Below are 11,564 nucleotides of genomic sequence, written 5' to 3'. Positions count from 1 at the left end.
CGCCAGGCAACAGTTCGAGCGACGTGACAGCGGCCAATGAAAATGCTCGGAACTGTTGTTTATTCCAACTCCCCCTTAGTTTCAGCCAATTACAGCACAGATGGCTTCCGGAGAGAGGGGGGGCGAGGGGAGGGTTGCTGAAAACTGTGTTGCGGTCTGAGGGTGTTTGGTATGAAGGTGGGATATTATTGTTCTAATTTCTCAATTACATAATTCTGGCAAATCACACCCCGCGTTCAAATATGACAACATAATTTAGCTAAAGGCCACTCCAAAGTACATAAAGAGGCAGAAAGATTGCCTTTTAAGGATGTTCTGATGTAAGGTGTATACACAAGCTACATTAGAGAGGAGTAAGTGCCTTGCTTAAGGGTAAGGGTAAAAACTGGACAAAACAAACTACAAGAGAGAGTAAGTACACGTTAATGGTGTGTAATAGTGGGATATAAATGCATCAGGGAGTGAATGAGCCATAAATTGAGACTCCCAGCTGCAGTCTCAAAACTTAGAGTGGAATGTGAAGAAACTGCTGTGACTTTATATCCAAATCGTGTGCATTGTTTTCAAGAGAAATCCACTGTAGCTAAACACAGGCTGGGCTGCACTTTTTGCAATGCCAATTTTCACCACTAGGTGGTGCAGTGAGCCAGTAGAACTTATTAATTTAATTACTTATTTAATCGGTAAAGTCATGAAGAACACATTCTTAGTTAAAATGATAGGATGTGGAAAGGAAAAGATTCACGATTCAAGATTCATTATAAAGCCTGTCAACAGAATCTGCAGCAAAGGTACTTTTTCGGACCATAAGGCGCACCGGATTATAAGGCGCATTAAGCGAAACAAAACAGTCAGATAAGTCAAACTTTACTCAACTCATTGTTCTTGCTTCCTCCACTTCCGTACCATTGATTCATTAATGTTAAATTCTCCAGCAGGTACTCTATTCCAATGTTGTTGCAATATATTAATGACCAACCTCTTATTGTGGATGGATTATCTCAGTTGTTCTCCTGACTGACGTTTGGTCCGTTTACAGCATCCTGCCATGCGATTGCATTTGTCCCTAACCATAGGGAACCCTCACGTTAACTTTTATCTAATTGAAAAAAGTTAGCATTCATCCTCCAGCTTTACTGTGTTTATGTTATGCTAACATAGCTATGTCGCTAGCGATCAGATAGCACATCATTATATACCAGCTAGTCCAACTTCAGTAACCCTACAAACGTCACTGCTGTTTAGTTTTCAGTCTTCATTTATGTTGGAAGTAAAAGCAGAGCTGTCTGTTTTAATTTTTTCAGAAATCTCTCAGTCAGAACATGCTATATCATGTTTAGGTGGAAACTAGCGAGCTAACTTCCTACTAACTTCTAACTCAGTTAAATTTAATAAATTCAGTTTTCATAGATGCCTGGATGTTAAACGTAATTGTTACACCTGGTAAAGCAGCAACGCTGATGATTTTATTAAAGATAAAAGAATTTAGACAGTTTTTTACTCTCATTGATGCTGCAGTGCTCGTTTGACTTTGGGACCTGAAGCGGAGTTTGGACCCGGATAATGCTCCGACAATCCATCAAGCGGTGCAGCTTTGTAGCTTACCAAAGTCATACTAAAACATTTTTTCACAGATTTCTCATGTACCACGTAAAATCGGTCCGAGGTCAGTAAGCACAACCAGAATTCATACATAAGGCGCACCGGATTATAAGGTGCACTGTCGATTTTTGAGAAAATCTAAGAATTTTAAGTGCGCCTTATAGTCCGAAAAATATGGTACGCTATTATTTCCAAAGGCATCACCACAGGAGACACAGTAGTCTGAAAGCCTTGATCCATCTTGCATTTCTTCATATTTCTTTAGGAAAACTGGAAATAGGTGCAGCAATTTCTTGAAATATCTGCAAACATACGTGGAAATATAGAATATGAGGCCAATACAGAGTTTCTTGAAAGTTAAAATTTGGTACAACCACCTTTACTTCCCAGCCTAAACTCTCTTAGACAAGCTTTCTTGTAACTTCTTTAAGTAGTCTGCAGGCTTCTCAAAGGACATTTCATCACTCTTCTATGAATGTTCACTGTGTTAGGTTCTGTTCTCTGCTGAGATGATCACTCACTGCTTCAAAGATGTTGAGGCCCAGGCTAGATGCAGATAACTGCCAGGTGCATCTCTCAGGTCCTGTGTCAGGTCTTTGCTGGATTTATTTTGCTATTTCTTAACGACGTGACTTCCAGATAATGTTCATCTGCTGTAGATTGTTGTTTGTTTGTTTTTTCTAGATCTGCCACGTCTTCTTTTTGTCCTCCACCTTTCCAGTTTCATTAAACTTTTAAGGAGGCACTGCACACCCTACCAGGATATGCCAAGTTTTCAGCTAAGAGTTGTTTGGGAAAACTGCTATCGTATTCCTGTCAAAATGTGCTATTTTTGACATTTCTCATTGATTTAGCTAAAGAAATTAATATCTAACTTAAAATTGGTTCTTTGGTAAGTTTTCTGTTATGTATAGACACAAAACTGCTCCCTCCTTTGAGTTGGGGGGCTTTATGTGTGTGTGAATGATTCATAGATATGTATTAAGTGGCTTAACAAAAAACAAACAAACAAACAAATCCTCTGAAAATGGTCAGGTAAAAGGACTGGATTGAAAATGAGTGAGAAAGCCAATGTCCAAAGACAAACTTTCAAAGACCTTTAGAAAGCTTGGCGAACTATTGCTCTAAAAATGACAAGAAAGTCTAGATAACTGAACAACATATGAAGAAATAAAGAGTGACTCAAGACACAAGTACTGTACATTAATCTGATAGGAGTATAAATGCCCAGAAATGCTGCTTTTCTTTTTGCTCTATCCCTCAATTCAGAGACCCGTCAACAGCTACAAGGGTCTGAATTTGAATTTGATCTATCCAAAGGAGGTCTCAGGGTCACCTGATCCAGCTCTGACTGTAAGCTTTATCACAATGGAAAGTTTAAACCCTGACCTTAAAAGTAGAGTTGGTGTTTGTCTCTTAAACCTGAGGAGCTGGAGCTAAAGGAGGGCAGATAGCTTCTGCCTTCCACTCTCATAAAGCAGCAGGTTGCTTGATGTGGGGTTTCTTGTCATTTACAAAGACTGTTTAAAACTCGCCCTTTGAGGACACAAAGACAGTTTGCACCCTCCCTGAGGAAAAACATATGCACAGAAACGTAAGGTGCCCCATTAAGACAAAGTTCACTCATACAGATACAGGCAAAACAACAACTGTACACACATTAATTTTATTGAGTAAATTATTTATTTTCCAGGTGATTGTAACACTCAGAGAGCATTCCTGTCTTATTAATGTCAGCTGAATACCCACGGGGCTGTAAAACTTTATCACTGTACATGTTAACAATGAGCAGCCATCATGCTTTGTGTGCAACATTTCAGATACAGCTTACTAGATTAATTCCAAATTAATTTTTAGTGTGCAGAAAGCAACTTGTTTTTCCCCTTCCTGCCTATTTTCATTCAAAACCTGCTGCATAACTTTTTGAGTGTTTGTGCTGACCAATGCTGCCACCGACAGGATTGTCCTGAAACTGAATGAATCCAGGCTGTACTGTGGTCTTAAAGAAAGCATGTGTGTGTACTTTGAGACTTCACCTGCATTTAAACACATAGTCCGTTAATAAAAAGTCATTTTAATTAGTGATTAATTGATATCTAATGTCATTTATTTTGTTAAATTTGATTATTCATTGACTAACTTTCCATTTTTTTCACTTTAGATTTTCTTTTTTAAAGCACCTTGAGGGGACTGTTGTTGTGATTTGGTGCTATATAAATAAAACGGAACTGAATTGAAATGCAGTTTCCAAATATGTTAGCCGATCCCTCTAAACAATCCAGAAGTCAATAATGACTGAGCTCATCAGGTTTTCTTCAGTTTGTCATGATGTGAGTTAACTGGGAGGCTTAGAGGTAAAGTTTGCCATCAACATGGTCATCATCTCCTTCAAGGATGTCCTTGAAAGGAATCAGCCTCGAAATTATGATTTAGTGTATCAAGGTTTATTTTTCCAACTTCAAACCAACTGTGAATCAAGAGTGTAACCAGGGAAAGGACACAGAAAGCTTTTTATCATTTCTCAAACTTGTGCCTATTCATCTCCTCTGTCCTCATCCTTCCCTCGACATAGAAATCACTCTCAGGACACCATGTTGAAGGATATCTGCGTTCCAAAATGCACCTTGAGAAAAGAAGTGGCTTGATAGAGGAACTCTAATCAAGGTTTCTCAGATTTAACCTTTGGAAAAGTGTTTTTTCCTTCAAATTATAAAAGAGGTGCAGCACACTGCTGGAGTATACAAACTGTGGAGGACTCTAAACAATTTGTCCTCACTTCAGAATGGAAAGTAAAAGAAAAACAAGCTTAGGCCTTCAGCCAGTTATTCTTAAATTTACGGATAAATAAAGTTATTTTTTAAACTAACATACTCTCCAGTCAACAAAACTGCTGCCTATGTGAAGCAGAGTCTGTGAATGTAATATAGTGATCCAAAAGTGATCCCAAGGAACACAAGAGCCAAGGAAAAAATGAAGAAAGGAAGCAATGTGGAAAAGTGAGAAATAAAAAGTGGAAAATAAAACATGAATCTGTCAGGAAGTCCAAATGAAGACTGTCACAACTACCAAGTAAAACAGGAAACAACTCAAAAGACAGACAAGCAGACTGACCCTAAACATGATGCAGAGAAAGTGGAAAGTACATACCTAGTGGAGTAAAGTGATGTGGAATATGTTATGGTTTATTTAATTGGGTAAATCTTATTTGATGAGACCTAATTGTCTGTGTTATTAGCTATAATTTTACACTTGCTGAAATATTAATACAGTTACAGTCATTATTTAATCCATAATCACGACTGCCATCACCATCTTAATCAATGCAGGAGGCACCACTTTCTAACTTGTATTTACAGGGATAATAAAACTATGCTCCTTGCAGCAGTTGCTGCAGCCATAAAATCCATTAATATGTCAGCCTGATGTTCATTACAAACCAGTTAACAAGACTCAGATCTATTTCCAAAATAGCCGGCTCATAGCTAGTAATACAGAGGAGAGACAATATTGGTAAAGAGCGAATAATAATAAACTTGAAATGTGTGAGGGCAGTGAAATTAGAAATATTAAGGGTGCCGGATGAGTGAAGAGATAAGATAAGATAAGATAAGATAGAACTTTATTAATCCCTCGGGTGGGTTCCTCTGGGAAATTCGATTTCCAAAAAAGCACAGCACCGACAGAAGTTACAGAGTTATACACACACACACATATATATAAATACAGAGACAATATAAATAAAATATACGAAGGGGATAAATAGAATAAATAGGAATAAAAATAAAAATACAAGTGAATTGCACATTTCAAGTATTGAGTCTATTGCACCGTTGACTATTTACAAAAGTATTGCACAAAAGGTATTGCACAGTGAGGTGAAGAGGCACTACAGCTTAGTTGTTCCCCCCTCCTTTGTCCTCCTGTTTCCCCTCCCTCTCCCCTCCAGAGAGGAGTTAAACAGTCTGATGGCATGTGGGACAAAGGAGTTTTTAAGTCTGTTAGTTCTTGTCTTTGGGAGAAGCAACCTGTCACTGAACAGACTCTTCTGGTTGTTAATGGCCGTGTGCAGAGGATGCCTGGCATTGTCCATAATGTCCATCAGTTTCTTTAATGTCCTTTTCTCTGCCACTGTCACCAGAGTGTCCAGCTTCATGCCGACCACAGAGCTAGCCCTCCTGATCAGTTTCTCCAGCCTGGATGAGTCCTTCTTTGCTGTGCTGCTCCCCCAGCACACCACAGCATAGAAAAGTACTCCAGCAACCACCGACTGGTAAAACATCCTCAGGAGCTTCCTGCAGATGTTAAAAGACCTCAGCCTCCTGAGGAAGTACAGTCGGCTTTGGGCTTTTTTATACAGGTGCTCTGTGTTGCATGACCAGTCCAGTTTATTGTCCACCCACAGCCCGAGGTACTTGTACTTGTTGACCACCTCCACCTCCTCCCCCTCTATCTGAACCGGCAGTGGACCTGCTCTAGACCTCCCGAAGTCCACAACCAGTTCCTTAGTCTTTGAGGTGTTGAGTTGCAGGTGGTTTATGTGACTCCATGCGACAAAGTTCCTCACCAGACTTCTGTACTCCTGTACTCCTGAAATACACAGCTGCAAAAAATTAGGAGAAAATTGAATTTATACAGCCTGATGAATGAAATATTTCAGGTGAAAATCTAAATTGGATTGTTGAGAAACATTTGAAAACCTAAATCATCAAGCTTTTCAGGCCTAGATTCAATAAAATGAAAAACACAGACTTATTTTTTAATGTGGCTCAGCAATGTGCTTATATGCACTCCTGTAATGTCTGTGCATGCTCCTTACAAGGCAGTCGATAGTTTCTTAGAGGATCTCTTCTCAGGCCGTACACTCAAAAAAAATGAAATTGGGTGGTTGTTACATGCACAAGATCCAAACTTGTAATTTGAACTAAATAATTCCATGTTTCTATGGTGAACGTAATTAAATCATGTAGCATCTGCATGAAATCCAGCAACTTAATTTGTTCTTGTTGAGATGACATCATACAATCCAGTAAGAGTGGTTAGTTGCCTGGATCCAGCCACTCTTACTGGATTGTATCATGTCATCTCAACAAGAACAAATTAAGTTGCTGGATTTCATGCAGATGCTACATGATTTAAGTACGTTCACCATAGAAACATGGAATTATTTAGTTCAAATTACAAGTTTGGATCTTGTGCATGTAACAACCACCCAATTTCATTTTTTGAGTCGACTCACGAAATTCACAAGATCACATTAGATGTCAAACCACAGGAAAATCACTGAGGTTATTGAATGTTAATGTTAATATTATGTTAAACCTACACACATATATCGTGTTGACACAACACAACCAATATGGATTAATATAACATGATTTGTTTAGATGGAATATAAGTGGCAAGATAAAATTACCTTCATCCAATTAATTATTTTTTTTGAGCGTAGCATCATGGCATCACCGAGATCCTGGACAGTCTGTGGTAGTTTTTGTATTCCAGATTTTCAGAGACAACGTTTGACATGAATATCCCAGAAACTACCAAAGATAAAAGCCGAGTGTGCCAGTTTAACTCAGTGGGATGAGCGGGCGACCATATGCCATATGGCTGAAAGCGGCCAGCCCGGTTTGAGTCCGACCCGCAACCCTTTGCTGCATGTCTTCCCCTCTCGCTCCCTCTGCTTTCCTGTCAGTCTTCACTGTACCTATCCAATAAAGCCAGAAAAAGACCCCCCCAAAAAATACTTCAAGATAAAAGCTTGAAATTTTCACAGCCCTCTCTATAAAAATGAATCCGGATCTGTGATTTGAGACAGATACATCAAAAACTCAGATTATTGGTTAGTTCAAATCTGAAAAAAGCTATCCTGTAAAGTCATATATTTGAGCACACAAACTGAAAAAAATCAAATAAATAATATCGCAAAAGACAACTTGACAGGGGGCACCTGGGGTGGGTGTGGTTATATTTCCCTCCACCCCTGGACATTCCCCTGCCAGTGTACAGTATTTTATTTAAACATATGCCATTAAGATCAAATTAGTGGTGGTGGGAACATATTCCTACCATGCCTACCATAAACTATACCCATGTGTTGTTGGCTGTTTTGTAAACACAGTTTGGCTAAGCCCAAACTTCCTATTTCAAATCAAAGGTGTTACTCAAACTAAGACTAACTGTGAAAAAAAAAAAACAGTTTAGTCAGTGGAATAAAAGGAAAAACCTTAGAATGAATCAAAGAGTAAGGCTTTAAAATATGCTGTCATAACATAGGTTCAAAATTAAGAAAAATGTAAAAAGAAAAATGTGAAGAAAGCAGTAATGTACAAAAGAAAGGGTGCACAGAAGAAACATTCATAGATGACTCAGCAAGGAAACCGCAGTTAAACACAAAGAAAACAAAACCATCAAAGTACCACAGGAAATAACTAAAGGAGGCAGGAATACCAACAATAAACCAAATGTAAGAGACAAGGAAACACAAACAGCCCGAGGTGTAAAAACAGAAGAGGGCACAAACAGAAACACTGAGTACAGTTAGATGATGCAAACCAAAACTCATCCACAAAACTGTGTTAATCACTAGAAACCAGAAGAAAAAAAACACCAAGAAACTAGTGTCATAAAACTGAAGCTCATTGTGAAATTAAACAGGAAACAAAGTCTCACAAATCAAAGAAAACAGGAAATGAAAACTAAAACACTGGAACATTAACAAAACACCAAACATAAACCACGACTCAGATAGATAAACTTAGCATCTAAGATATGAAGTCAAGATCCTATCAGGAAATCCCAGAGGCATGACAATGACGACTGAGACCGGGAAAGGGTCGCAGTTATACTGCAATACCTCAGAACTTCCAAACCCTTTTATAAAAATCATTAAAAAGAAGCTAAACATTAAAAACTAAACACTATGAAGTTTAAAGTTTGAAGAGGTGAACAAGAAGTCCTTGACTATAATTTTGAAGAAGTGGCTGGGAAGTACCAGGTTTTGGAAAATTATATTACACAATGGAGTCTCGGTGATGTAATATACATTACTACACCACAGAATAAAGCCTCATCTCTTCTGCTAAAGGTGTAACACTGAAGTAGGAACACTGTCTGTATTGCATAGATTAGATCTGCGCCTGCCCATACCTGTATTCACACAGAACCTGCAAAAACAAGGTGGAGTTTAAAAACCTCACCTTTCTCTTTGCATCAGATCTTTTCAATCAGCAAACCACACCCTTTAAAATTCTTTTGTCATAAAAGGTGGTTTTCTCCCCCAGCCAGTGAGAACTAAGTCCATAATAACCATGGAAATTATTCATTATTGTTTGAGTAATTCCTGTATTTATTACGTCAAAGACAGTGCGCACGCCTGCATTGGGCAGTTATTTCCCCGTAGCAAATAAATCAGTTGAGCAGTTTTAAATGTGCACGCCACATCAGATCAACCAACACGATCGCTCCCAGTGCAGTTTTTTTTAATCCCGACTGAATCAAGTTTAACCCTCTTGGGTACAACATTGATTATAAAGGAGAATGAAAACCCACTAAAATGTATTAAATTGCACAAAAAATGTGCAACCTTTCAATGGAAATATGAACATGGATTACTCTTATATAACACATGATTTTGTTAACCTACAGTATAAAAGAAAATAAAGATTTCAAATAAGGTAACATAGACTTAATTCTTGACTTGACTTACATGTGTTTGAACCCTTAAAGAACCCTTTCAAACCAGATAAATTATAGTTTAAACTTGAGTTTGTCTGCTTGGAGGAAAAGTGAAGGTAAATTTGAAAAACACACATAATTACCAATGTAGCGGTAAGGTGTTCTTAAATGCAGGATCATCAAATGATGGAACCACAAATCATTGATAGAGTCTAACTTTTCCTTTTTTTTTCATTAACTGGACAAATACAGAGAGAGCTGCACCTTACTGGAAAATCAAAAATAAGGTAAAACTTTTCATGGGTGCAGTATAAAAATCTTGTGATCTAATAGGGTCTGGTGAGAGCTTAAATGGAATGAATTATGTGCAAAAGGAATATTTATGTTTTCACATTATGAGAGTAAATCTTGGGAGTTTCCATTTTCTATTTGGGTACTTCAATTTCCTCCCACAAAAACATCCTTACTGGGTTAAATGGTAATTCTAAATCGGTTGGTTTTGTGTCTCTCCATGTTAGTCTTGGGATGTAATGGTGACCTGTCCTGTCCTGGGTTTTAACCTTTCTCCACCCCCACCCACCCCATTCCAGAGCTTTCAAGATAATGTTTGAATCAATTTATTATGAGCTCTAGTTATTATGTTGTTTGATACTTGGACACTGAGTGGCTGTTCTGCAAAGTTAAACAGCTGTGAGGCCACTGTTGGTGTAACTACTATAACAGGTGCCCTCTGCACATCTGAGGCAAACAGCACCATTTCACCAGTGACAAATAAGGATGTGAAACTTCTATAATTTTCTGTGTCACAAACAACTTCTTTCCTACAAAGAACTGAGCCGAAAATGGAAGGATTCCTGGTATTAGAGACACTTTTTATTTTTATCAAATGACAACCACCCCCCCCCCCCCCCCCACCCCCCCAGCGTTATTTTTTTTGTTATTAAAAAGGAACATGTACTCTATAATTCTTTCACAAATGATTGACACTTTTCAGTATTTGCTCTGTTTGGTCACTGCAATCGTACAACATTTTGCTCCACACTTCCTGTCTATATTGGAAAAGAAAATGCAGAGCAAGTGAAAACAAACAACCACAACCACAGCAGTTGCACCACTTAAGTGGAATTTAAAACAAATTTCTATTACAGCGATTACAAGCTAAATTTTGGTGTGTATGTTTAAGAACATTTGGAAAAGGGAAGCCTTACAAGCTAAAAACTACGAGTGTTAAAGGCTAATTTTAACTAATGGGACTCTTAAGTCAAAATGCTTAAAATGTTTTAAGCTCTCATACATTTAGCCAACTTAAATTGATGTGGAACAGCCACATGTGGAACAGAGAGCAAAATAGGGATCCTGAACTTTAAATTTGTGATTCTGCAACAATATAAACAGACTAGAAGTGTTTTTATCTGATTTGACTGGTGGTTCCAGTGACATCAATTTAATTTAGTTAATGCTAAAGATAGAGGCCCAAATAAGTCAAGATGGGTGCTAAGTGTCCAAGCTTGCGTCTAGAAGGAAAATTGATTAATATCCACCACTAATATGGCAAATGCATGTTATTATCATTTAACAAAGTCAGTATGACCAGATACTACAATACCAGTGCATCCATACTATATTAGGTTTTTTTTTTTAGGTATAAAACCATCATATTTTACCAGACACTCATTATATTATGAATATTTCAGCATAAAAAACAGTTAATTTGAATGTGTTTTGTCCCATAGCACCACTGTTTTCCACTGTGGTAATTCCTGCTGTAGTGAATCCAGATAAAGACAGGAAACCAAAGCATTTTGCCTGTTACGTGTGTAATATACATGTAATAACAGAAAATTCAATGAATTTGGGAATGATGAGGAATGATGTTGAAAACACTTCAGGCTGTTTTGTCGCCAGCTTTGTAACCGGATCTCTCATCTAATTAGAAAATTAATATGAAAAGAAATAAAACCCTTTGATGGGGTTAGCTGTTTTTAAGAAAGTCTTGGATGTGGCTTAGATGAAGTCTATCAGAATATACTTCTTTACACTTAAATTAAGGATTTTTTTTTCTTTTTTTAAAGATGAAGAAAAAAATATCTTGACACTCCTGATCTGAAGTTAATGAGGAAAATTTTTTTAAAAAAAATGTGTGGGCGGGGGAAAAACAGTGAAGACGGGACAGTGACCGTAAGTCATACGCTATTTTTCTGTGATGACGCATTACTACCCACTTTAAGTGAGAACAAACCACAACCACTTTACAGTTTCACTAACATAAACAGTTTTTATTTAGGACA

Source organism: Aulonocara stuartgranti (genome assembly GCF_965226115.1).
Source record: "Aulonocara stuartgranti genome assembly, chromosome: 23".
In the NCBI taxonomy this organism is placed as follows: Eukaryota; Metazoa; Chordata; class Actinopteri; order Cichliformes; family Cichlidae; genus Aulonocara; species Aulonocara stuartgranti.
This window is presented reverse-complemented; position numbering follows the sequence as displayed.